An 11,607-nucleotide genomic window follows, 5' to 3' on the forward strand; every position below is an offset into this window, starting at 1 on the left:
GATGGTGCAGATGAAGTAATGTGTTTTCTTGTCAGGTAAAATCTATAAGGCTGCTACTCAGCTTGACAGGAAGAATGAGCTAGAATTACTTCTCAAAGAAAACATCTCAGAGATAACTTCTGACTTTTCCCTTTTCACTTCCTAACCTTGTTCTCCTGTATCCTGCTCTACTCCTAAGCAGGTATGTGATTTGGACAATTCATTTAATCTCCCTGTACTTCAGTTTCCTTTTTTATAAAATACTGAAAATAAGCAGGTTCCTCTAACAATTCTATGAGATAATGTCTGTATAGTACACATCAGAGGGACTGGAATATAAAAAGCACTCAATAAACCTTAGCTATTGTTAGCAACCACATGAATATAAAAATGCATACTTCCTCAGGGGCCTGAATGCTCTTCAGGTTCATGCTCCAGGAGTATTGTTTTTTTGTTTTGTTTTGTTTTGTTTTGTTTTGTTTTGTTTTGAGACAGGGTCTTACTTTGCTGCCCAGGCTGGAGTGCAGTAGCACAAACACAGCTCACTAAAGCCTCAACCTCCTGGGCTCAAGTGATCTTCCCACCTCAGCCTCCGAGTGGCTAAGACTACAGGTATGCGCCACCACGCCCAGCTAATATTTTTTATTTTTTTTGTGGAGATGGGGCCCAGGTTGGTCTTGAACTCCTGACCTCAAGCAGTCTGCCCACCTCGGCCTCCCAAACTGCTGGGATTACAGACAGGAGGCACTGCGCCTGGCCAAATCGGTGTTGTTATTCTCAAAAGGAAACCTAGGTTGATATCCTCCTTACCTTAGGAAGGTTCTTCAAAGGTGTTTTACTGTTCTTGGCTAAAGAGCATGAGAAGGGCAGTAACTAAAAGAACTTCAGTGGCCAGATGAGAAACCAGGTAGTTACTGGAGATAGATATTATAATATCTAAATTTGTGCAATTTTATTCTGAGAATATGACATTGGGTTTCATCTTCCTACAGTGGAAGCAAATGAATGGATAACTAAAACTGGTGTGATGGAGAGGATTGAGTCCTAAATTTGTGTAATATGTTCTTCCATCAAAGATTGAGATTAGGGGAAGGAAGAGGTAGTAGGAGAGGGAAGAATATTTAAATAAGACGAGACATTTGACTGGTCTTGGAAATTGATGTCAAGATTCATGCCGCACCTGCTAGTAAAGTTAATCAAAACCAGAGAAATCAGGAAGCCTCACTGTAGAGCAGATTTCATTCATTTTACCTCTCCCTTCCTCTCCTCCAGTTCCCCACATTGTGTCTGATTGCAGGCAGATATGGCTGGGCGTTCTAAGCCTCACCTCCGAAGATTGGTATTCACTAGGTTTGGCCTGACACACGTAGCTCTCTGCATTTTGAACAAGTTCCCTGGGGATTCTCCTGCAGACCTTCTCAGAAGCACCTTTTGAGAAAACCTGGATTCAAATTAAGGCTCACATATCGCCATAATTGGTCAGCCTGGAATCAGCATTGAGTTTTGGCATCTAGCCACACACATCCACTTGTCCTCTTGCACTTTTGCCAAAATGGGAACAAAGGCATTTCTCTTTAGTTTGGAGAAAATTAACTTTTTATATTGATGTGGTTGCTAATAATAGCTAAGGTTTATTGAGTGCTTTTTATATTCTAGTCCCTGTAATGTGCACTGTACAGATATTATCTCACAGAACCGTTCGAAAAACCTCGTTGTGCCAGGCGCGGTGGCTCACGCCTGTAATCCCAGCACTTTGGGAGTCCGAAGCCGGTGGATTACCTGAGGTCAGGAGTTTGAGACCATCTTGGCCAACATGGTGAAACCCTGTCTCTACTAAAAATACAAAAAAAAAAAAAAAAAAAAAAAAAAAAAGAAAAAATTAGCAGGGCATGGTGGCACACGCCTGTAATCCCAGCTACTCGGGAGGCTGAGGCAGGAGAATTGCTTGAGCCCAGGAGACGGAGGTTGCAGTGAGCCGAGATTGTGCCATTGCACTCCAGCCTGGGTGACAGAGCAAGACTCTGTGAAAACAAAAACAAACAAAAAACCTGGTTGTTTTCTATATTCTGTAAATAAGGAAACTGAGGTGCAGGGAGATTAAATGAGTTGCGCAAATTACATAGCTGCTTAGGAGTAGAACCGGAAGTTTATCCAGATAACCTACTTGAGTCTGTACTCTGTTTTTGTTCTCAATTTTGATCTCGGGTGCATGGAGTTGTTGGCTGCACTTTAACTGCACTGTCTTTGGAGCCAATCAAGTTTTTTTAAAATGTTTCAGAAACAAGCCAATTTACTTAAAAAAAAATCTTTTAAATTGTGGTAACATACACGTAACGAAATTTACCATCTTAACCTTTTTTTTTGTTTTTTGAGTTGGAGTCTCGCTCTGTTGTCCAGGCTGGAGTGCAGTGATGAGATCTTGGCTCGCTGCAGCCTCTGCCTCCCAGGTTCAAGCAATTCTCTGCCTCAGCCTCCCAAGTAGCTGCTATTACAGGCACCCACCACCACTCCTGGCTAATTTTTGTATTTTTAGTAGAGACGGGTTTTCAACATGTTGGCCAGGCTGGTCTGGAATTCCTGGCCTCAAGTGATCCACCTGCCTCAGCCTCACAAAGTGCTGGGATTACAGGCATGAACCCCTGTGCCTGACCCATCTTAACCATGTTTAGGTGTACAGTTCTGTGGCATTAACTGCATTCACACTATTGTGCAACCATCACAACTCTCCATCTCTAGAACTCTTGTCATCTTGCAAAACAAATTCTGTATTCATTAAACAATAAACTTCCCATTTTCTTTTCTCCCCAGCCCTTGGCAACCACTGTTCTACTTTCTGTCTCCATGACAAAGCCAATCAATTTTTGTGTTAAGTGTATACCATTAATCTCTACAGCCAGTAGATTTCTATTGAATTTTTTAGATAAATTTACAAGTCAAACCAGGATTTATAAACATATACTCAGTATTGAAACAAGAAGCCATAGACATTTTATATAGAATTTAGCATGTCTTTAAAAATGTGCAATTGTATCTTTTAAAGGACTTGAAGTCTGGTCCACTATGTAAAACAACTAGATTAATATTTGATAACTTACACATAAGAAAGCTGCACTGAAAGGAAAAACAAGCCCTATTGCTGGGTGGTTCCTTTATGCTTGAGAAAGCAGTTTCTTTGGAAAATAAATACATTTGTGATCACATGAATTAATGCAAATTGCTGCATCAGGCTAAAAATCCATTATGCTCATTAACTTTAATGAGATTGTACATTTTGGGATGCTTTGGACAGAGCAAAGCAATATATATTAAAAGTGCTGATTATGAAAGCTGAAGCCCCACTTTTCCTCCCATCAATTTTTTTTAAGTTGAATTGCCTACAGGTTACTAATATTTAGAAAGTTGATTTGTGTGGTTACACAGGTATAATGGTTTTATTTCAAGCTTTTGAAGATACAGTTCCACCCCTCCCAAACACACACAGTTTTATTTTATCTTTCTGGGAAAATCCTGAACCTAGAAGCTTCTTTTACAAACTTTGTTCTGTGTCAGATAATTAATTTGTAAGCTTGATGTAGACAATTTCAGATGCCATTATTATTCTGAAATGTACTATGGTTGTTACCAGTTTTTAGCTACTTACACAAAGCGTTCTATGTTTTAATTTTTTAGGCTGTCTTAAAATATTTGAATTGTGTCAGCCAAATAGGGACTGAAGGGTGCTTTATAATAGCTTAAAACTTAGGTCCTTTTTTATCTAATGATAAAATCAGTAGGAGTGTATTTTTTCATTCAGGGTCATCTCTCTCTTTGATTCTCTTTCATTTACATTATATGTAACCAGGATATATATGATTTTAAAAATTTGATTGACAATTAGTCATGAGGATTTGTTTTGAAATTAAAAGTGTTACATGTGGTTAACAATTTTGAACAGGTCAGGTGAGGTTGCTCACGCCTGTAATCCCAGCACTTTGGGAGCCCAAGGTGGGCAGATTGCTTGAGTCCTGTTGTTCAAGACCAGCCTGGGAAATGGGAAACATGGTGAAACTCTGTCTCTACAAAAAATACAAAAAAATTAGCCAGGTGTGGTGGCACACACATGTAGTTCCAGCTACTCAGGAGGCCAAGGTGGGAGAATCACCTGAGCCCATGGAGGCTGAGATTTCAGTGAGCCAAGATCGCACCACTGCACTCCAGCCTGGACAATCAGAGTGAGACTCTGTTTCAAAAATAAAAAGGGCCAGGCTCAGTGACTCATGCCTGTAATCCCAGGACTTTGGGAGACCGAGGTGGGTGGATCACTTGAGGTCAGGAGTTCCAGACCAGCCTGGCCAACATAGTGAAACCCCATCTCTACCAAAAAATACAAAAATTAGCCGGGCGTGGTGGCACACACGTGTAATCCCAGCGCTTGGGAGGCTGAGACACGAGAGTCGCTTGAACCTGGGAGTTGGAGGTTGCAGTGAGCCAAGATCACGCCAGTGTACTCCAGCCTGGGCAGACAGAGCAAGACTCCATCTCAAAAAAAAAAAAAAAATATGTTACAGAAAGTGTAAAAAAGTTTATATCCACACTTCATTCAAAGCCCTCTTTGGTTTCTTATCTAGACTTTCAGATGGTTTTTATGTCAATTTAAGTACACACACAGATATACACAGTACATGTATCTTTTTATATATACAGAAGAATCATACAATTCTTAATATTCAATTTAATTTTTAACTTACTATATATTACAAATTATTTCATATGGGTATTTACATAGCTACTCATATATTGTAACAGTCCCGCAGTATGCCAATGTTTGGATATTCCATAGCTAATTTAAACAGTCCTCTCCTGATGGACATTTGGATTATTTAATTTGTTTTATAAACAGTGCTGTCAGCAAACATCCTTCTACCTTTTTGTTTATTCATGTTTGTGGAATCACCTCAAAACTTTTTTAAAGAAAAATTGGAGTAATGATACTGCAAGTTTATACATTTTGCTGTTTGATAGTTTAATTAAAAAAAAAAGTGTAAAAATAACATTTGGAACAATAAAAATGAAAACCGGTATCATATACTTGAACATAGATATCTAAACATAGTGTAAATATTATTTTGAATAATTACAGCTATCATTTAATGATTGCCAATATTACTATGTTTACTTCTCACAACACTATGGGGTAGGTACCGTTTAAAAAATTTTTTAAAGCAGCTTTATTGAATTATAATTGATATACAAAGCACATATTTAATGCATACAATTTGATGAGTTTGTACATATGCATACACCCATGAAACCACTACAACTAAAGTAGTAGACATATCTGTTGCCTCCAAAAGTTTCCTTATGCTTCTCTGGTTTGTTGTTCTTGTAAGAACATATGACATGAAGTGGGATCATACAGTTATTTGTTTTGCTGTGACTGGCTTATTTCATTTAGCAAAATGGCCTCCAGGTTCATTCATGTCACAATGAGAGGATTTCCTTTTTTAAGACCAGATAATATTCCATTGTATGAATATATCACATGTTCTTTTTTTTTTTGCCAGTCTAGTTTTATTTATTATCTCTTCATTTCCCACTTTCACCTTCCCAGAACTTATTATATTATATTATTATTATTATTTTGAGACCGAGTGTTTCTCTGTCGGCCAGGCTAAAGTGCAGTAGCATGATCTCAGCTCACTGCAACCTCCACCTCCCAGGTTCAAGCGATTCTTGTGCCTCAGCCTCCCCGGTAGCTGGAATTACAGGCATGTGCCACCATGCCCAGCTATTTATTTATTTATTTTTTGTATTTTTTAGTAGAGAGGGGATTTCGCCACATTGGCCAGGCTAGTCTTGAACTGGCCTCAACCGATCCACCTACCTTGGCCTACCAAAGTGCTGGGATTACAGACGTGAGCCAGTGCGCCTGCCCCCCAGAACTAATTTTAAACAATTTCTGAACATCATATGATTCTATTCATAAACACGTCAGCTATCATTATTATTTAACATAGGAAATATTAACATATATTATGGGTACAAATGCTATAATATTTAAAGCACCGTTATGTTATGATATTAAATGTAAATATTTGTTTAAACTCCTAGTTTCCTTGATTCATCAAATCAGGTAATAAATTAACCAGACAGGTTCCAGTTCAATGAGATAGTGAATATACCACATTTTCTTTATCCATTCATCTGTCAATGGACATTTGGGTTGCTTCCTTATCTTGGCTGTTGTGAATACTGCTTCAATGAATGTGGAAGTACAGATATGTCTTCAAGATTCTAATTTTAATTTTTTGGTGATATACCCAGAAGTGGGATTGCTGGATCGTATGATAATTCCATGTTTAATTTTTTGGGGAACCACCATGCTGGTTTTCATAGCAGCGGCACCATTCTACATTCCCACCAACAGTGTTACAAGGGTTGCAGTTTTTCCACATCCTCTCTGACACTTTTTTTTTTTTTTTGAGACGGAGTCCCGCTCTGTCGCCCGGGCTGGAGTGCAGTGGCGCGATCTCAGCTCACTGCAAGCTCCGCCTCCTGGGTTCACGCCATTCTCCTGCCTCAGCCTCCCGAGTAGCTGGGACTACAGGCGCCCGCCACCGCGCCTGGCTAATTTTTTGTATTTTAGTAGAGACGGGGTTTCACTGGGTTAGCCAGGATGGTCTCGATCTCCTGACCTCGTGATCTGCCCGCCTCGGCCTCCCAAAGTGCAGGGATTACAGGCGTGAGCCACCGCGCCCGGCCCTCTCTGACACTTTTATCTTTTGATGTTTTGATAATATCCATTCTATCAGGTCTGAAGTGATACCTCATTATGGTTTTGATTTGCATTTCCTTGATGATTAGTGATGTTGAGTTCCTTTTCATTTACCTGTTGACCATTGTATGTCTTTTTTGGAGAATTGTCTATTCAGTTCCTTTGTCTGTTTTTTAATTGGGCTATTTGGTTTTTTGCTATTAAGTTGTAGGAATTTCTTTTTTGTTTTTTGTTTTTGAGACGGAGTCTGGCTCTGTCACCCAGGCTGGAGTGCAGTGGCATGATCTTGGCTCACTGCAACCTCCACCTCCTGGGTTCAAGCAATTCTGTCTCAGCCTCCTGAGTAGCTGGGACTACAGGCACACCGCCATCACGCCTGGCTAATTTTTTTTTTTTGTACTTTTATTAGAGATGGGGTTTCACCATATTGGTGAGACTGGTCTTGAACTCCTGACCTCAGGTGATCTACCCGCCTCAGCCTCCCAAAGTGTTGGGATTACAGGCTTGAGCCACCACGCCTGGCCAGGAATTTCTTATATATTTTAGCTATTAGCCCCTTGTCAGATATATGGTTTCCAAATATTTTCTCCTGTTCCGTAGGTTGCCTATTCGTTCTGTTGATTGTTTTCTTTGCTGTGCAGAAGCTTTTTAGTTTTGTGTAGTCCTACTTGTGTATTTTTGCTTTTGTTGCCTGTACTTTGGGGTTATATGAAAAAAACAACAGTGATTTATTTTTATGTTTTCTTATAGGAGTTTCAGTTTCAGGTGTTACATTTAAGTCATTAATCCATTTTATGTTGATTTTCATGTATGGTGTAAGATAAAGGTCCAGTTTCATTCCTTTGGCTGTAGATATGCAGTGTGTCCAAAACAGCTCATTATCATCTCCATTCATAAATCTGGTTCTTCTGTATTCCCTGTCTAGGCGATAATGTCCCCATTTACTCTGTCATTTAAGCAATAGACCTCTAAGTCCTTTCAGTTCTTTTTTATCTCTCTTAACTCCGTCTCCTCCTCCTCCACTCATGGCTACAGCTTTGATCCAGGGCCTCAACAGTTACTACCTAGGTAAATATAGTCATATGTGCCCCAGTATGGCTTGTCCAGCCTTGCCTCTTGCTGTCTTTTTCCTTATATGTTTTTCTTCAGCAATAGGTGAACTCCTTGTAGGTCACTGAGTCACCCCATGCCATCTCCTGCCCTTGGGCCTTTGCGCATGCTAGCTTCTCTGCCAGATCCTCCCTCTTACTTCTTAGCCTATTTAACCCCTACTCATCTTTGAAAGGCTTGCTTCAGGCATCACATCTAGGAAGTCTCTGCTGACCCCTGAGTTTGGGCTTAGGCACTCTTTTTCCTCACACTTGCCTGTAGCTCCTCTGATGTTCTATTCACCACACTGTGCTATAATGATCTATTATTTGGGTGCCTGTCTTCTCTTCTGGATTGTGAGTTCTCGGAGACTGCAGTCATGGGGAAATCTATTGCATTTTTCTGTGTGTGAATGGGAGTGGGGTCTCTCCTTTAGTCATAATGTGTCCTTCTCAGGGAGGCCTTCCTTTGTAACCCTATCTAAAATTGCAACCTCCCCAATGCTTCCTATCCCCTTCCTTGATTTATTGTTCTCCTTGGCACTTATTACTGATTTTGCTTATCTTGTTTATTGTCTGTCTCCTTCCACTAGAATGTAAGCGCTATGAGGGAAGGGATTTTTGTCTTTTTTTAAACTGTTGTGTTCTCACTGCCAAAATTATACCAGGTATGTAGTAGGCACTTAGTGAGTATTTGTTGAAATTCAGCTACCTGCGATAGTATATTTTGTTTTGTTTTGTTTTTGAAGACAGGGTCTTGCTCTGTCACCTAGTCTGGAGTGCAGTGGTGCAAACACAACTCTCTGAAGCTTCAAACTCCTAGGCTCGAGTGATCCTCCCACCTCAGCTTCCCAAGTAGCCGAAATTACAGGCACACACTGCCACACCTGGGTAATGTTTTTTGTATTTTTTGTAGAGACAGGGCTTTGCCATGTTGCCCAGGCTGGTCTCGAATTCCTGTGCTCAAGCAATCTGCTTGTTTTGGCCTCCCAAAGTGTTGGATTTATAGGCGTGAGCCACCATGCCTCACCAGTGTGTTGTTAAGAGTGTAGTGTTTGGAGCCAGACTGTTAGACCTCAGATTCTTCCGGCATCTTTTTTTTTTTTTTTTTTTTTAAAAAACAGGGTCTTCTGTCACCCATACTGGAGTGTGGTGACACAATTATTGCTCACTGCAGCCTCGCCCTCACAGGCTTAATGTGGTCCTCCCACCTCAGCCTCCCGAGTACCTGGGACTACAGGTGTGTGCTACCATGTCCAGCTACTTTTTTTATTTTTTGTACAGGGTTTCTCCATGTTGTCTAGGCTGGTCTCAGACTCCTGAACTCAAGTGATCGGCCCACCTTGGCCTCCCAATGTGCTGGGGTTATAGGCGTGAGCCGCGATGCCTGGCTTCCTGTAGCTTTTTATCTGTGTGATCATGGGCAAATCACATAATTTCTCTGTGTCTCAGTCTTCTGTTTTTTTTTTTTTCGAGATGGAGTATTGCTCTGTCACCCAGGCTGGAGTGCAGTGGCACGATCTTGGCTCACTGTAAACTCTGCCTCCCAGATTCAGGCGATTCTCCTGCCTCAGCCTCCTGAGTAGCTGGGATTACAGGTGCACACCAACATGCACAGCTAATTTTTGTATTTTTAGTAGAGACAGGGTTTCACCATGTTGGTCAAGCTGGTCTCGAACTCCTGACCTCGTGATCTGCCCACCTCGGCCTCCCAAAGTGCTGGTATTACAGGCATGAGCCACCACGCCCGGCCCTTTTCTGTTTTAAAATGGGACTAATAGTCATCTTTACTGCACAGAGTAAATAGGTCTATATAACATATTACAAGATTACTTGGTATGTAGTAGACATTCAAAAGTATTAGTTGTTTTATTCTTGTCTTGGAAAGTTGGCCTTAGAGATGTGTTTATCTTGGCATTTCCAGAGCCTGGCCTGGTAGTGCATACCTGAAAGTATCAAATAATTCTTTGTAAGATAAATGTTTGAATGGAATTTAAGCAGATTTTTCAAAACTATTGTTTTGTCTTCTTTATTTTACTTACTTATTTATTTATTTATTTTTTGAGACAGAGTCTCACTCTGTCACCCAGGCTGCAGTGAAGTGGCATGATTTCTGCTCACTACAACCTCCGCCTCCTGGATTCAAGCAGTTTTACTGCCTCAGCCTCCAAATAGCTGGGATTACAGGTGCGTGCCACCATGCCCGGCTAATTTTTTGCATTTTTAGTAGAGATGGGGTTTCACCATGTTGACCAGGATGGTCTCCATCTCTTAACCTCGTGATCCGCCCGCCTCAGCCTCCAAAAGTGCTGGAATTATAGGCGTGACCGACCATGCCCGGCCTGTTTTGTCTTCTTTAAATTAGTGTTTTGGATTTTTGATAAATAATATCGCAGTTTGTATTTAAATTAGATATGTCAATACCTAAAGGACAAAATCTTAAAACATCCTGTTTTTCTTTTTTTGAGAATCTCGCTCCGTCGCCCAGGCTAGAGTGCTGTAACCTGATCACGGCCTCGACCCTCTGGGCTTAAGTGATCCTCCTGCCTGAGCCTCCCAAGTAGCTGGGACCCCAGCCGTGTGCCACCATGACAGTTTAATTTTTTTAAATTTAAATTTAAATTTTTGTAGAGATGAGGTCTCACCATGTTAGTCTTGGATTCCTGGGCTCAAGCAATCCTGCCTCAGCCTTCCAGAGTGCTGGGATTACAAACAAGAGCCACAGTGCCTGGCCTTAAACATTTTAAAAATGAGAACTTTTGAGCTTTGACCTTGATTAGACCAGTAAGCGCACTTATGTTCTAAGGCTAGAAGCTCCTTTAATTTCTGTGGAATGTGGATACTGTTGTTGTATTCCAGGCTGTGCTTGAGCTAGTGGATCTGTTCCACTTTTTAACTCCTTGCTTCATTTTTACCAGCTTTAGAGCCTTATATCTTTGTAGCCAAGAAAGAAATTAGTCTAGGCCTGTAAAGACTCACATCTAGTTAGGATAGACAAATCTTCAGTTTTCAGTAATATGATGCAAAAAACGCAGAAAACTACTCATCTTGGTTTCTTGGAAAGTGAAACTGTATGTGTACTAAGCTCCATCTGTCAAAAGTAGTATTTAATACTTTTTCCTTAGCATCTTTTCAGAAAATGGGAGCGTGGGTGATGGTGATGGAAATTAACATTTACAGAGTGCCAACTATGGGCAGACACTATGCATATGTTATTTTGTTTAAACCTTATAGGAATATAGTATGTCCCAATTTACATATAAGGACACTGAGGCACAGAATGGTTAAGTAACTTGGCAAAGATGACATACCTTGCTAGTAAGTAGCAGAGCCAGTGTTTTGATCTAAAATCTTTTTTACTCTCACTTTCCATATCTGCCACACACTGGAACAAGAAAATGTACAGTTGTCATTCATCTTGAATGGTGATAATTTGTCTTATTGTCAGGTTTTTGCTACCTTTCAAAAATTGTCACAAAGGTAAAAGAACCTTGGACTTCTTGAAGTTCAGAGGTTTGTGGTTCCATTTGTAAGAAGATAAATCCTAAAAATGTACTGTAAAGTATATTAAATGAGCAAATTAAATATTAATAGCTATAAAACTATACATTTATATTATACATATATATGTATATACTAAAAATTAGAGGTGTGAAGGATCCTTAACGTGGTCACATATGTTTCAGTTATCCTAAAATACTTCTTTTGCTAATACTCTTTTCTTTTTTCTTTCTTTTTTATTTTTTGAGGCAGGGTCTTGCTCTGTTGCCCAGACTGGATGGAGTG

The 11,607-nt window shown here is 40.2% G+C and overlaps 1 long non-coding RNA gene across 1 annotated transcript in view; it reads left to right on the forward strand.

Annotated features, from left to right (window-relative positions):
* The window catches only part of LOC108515183 (uncharacterized), a 118,164-nt gene that overhangs the window by 58,285 nt on the left and 48,272 nt on the right, over window positions 1-11,607 (forward strand). The window lies entirely within an intron of this gene.

The sequence above is a fragment of the Rhinopithecus bieti genome, unplaced genomic scaffold (genome assembly GCF_001698545.2).
Source record: "Rhinopithecus bieti isolate Rb0 unplaced genomic scaffold, ASM169854v2 scaffold_35036, whole genome shotgun sequence".
In the NCBI taxonomy this organism is placed as follows: Eukaryota; Metazoa; Chordata; class Mammalia; order Primates; family Cercopithecidae; genus Rhinopithecus; species Rhinopithecus bieti.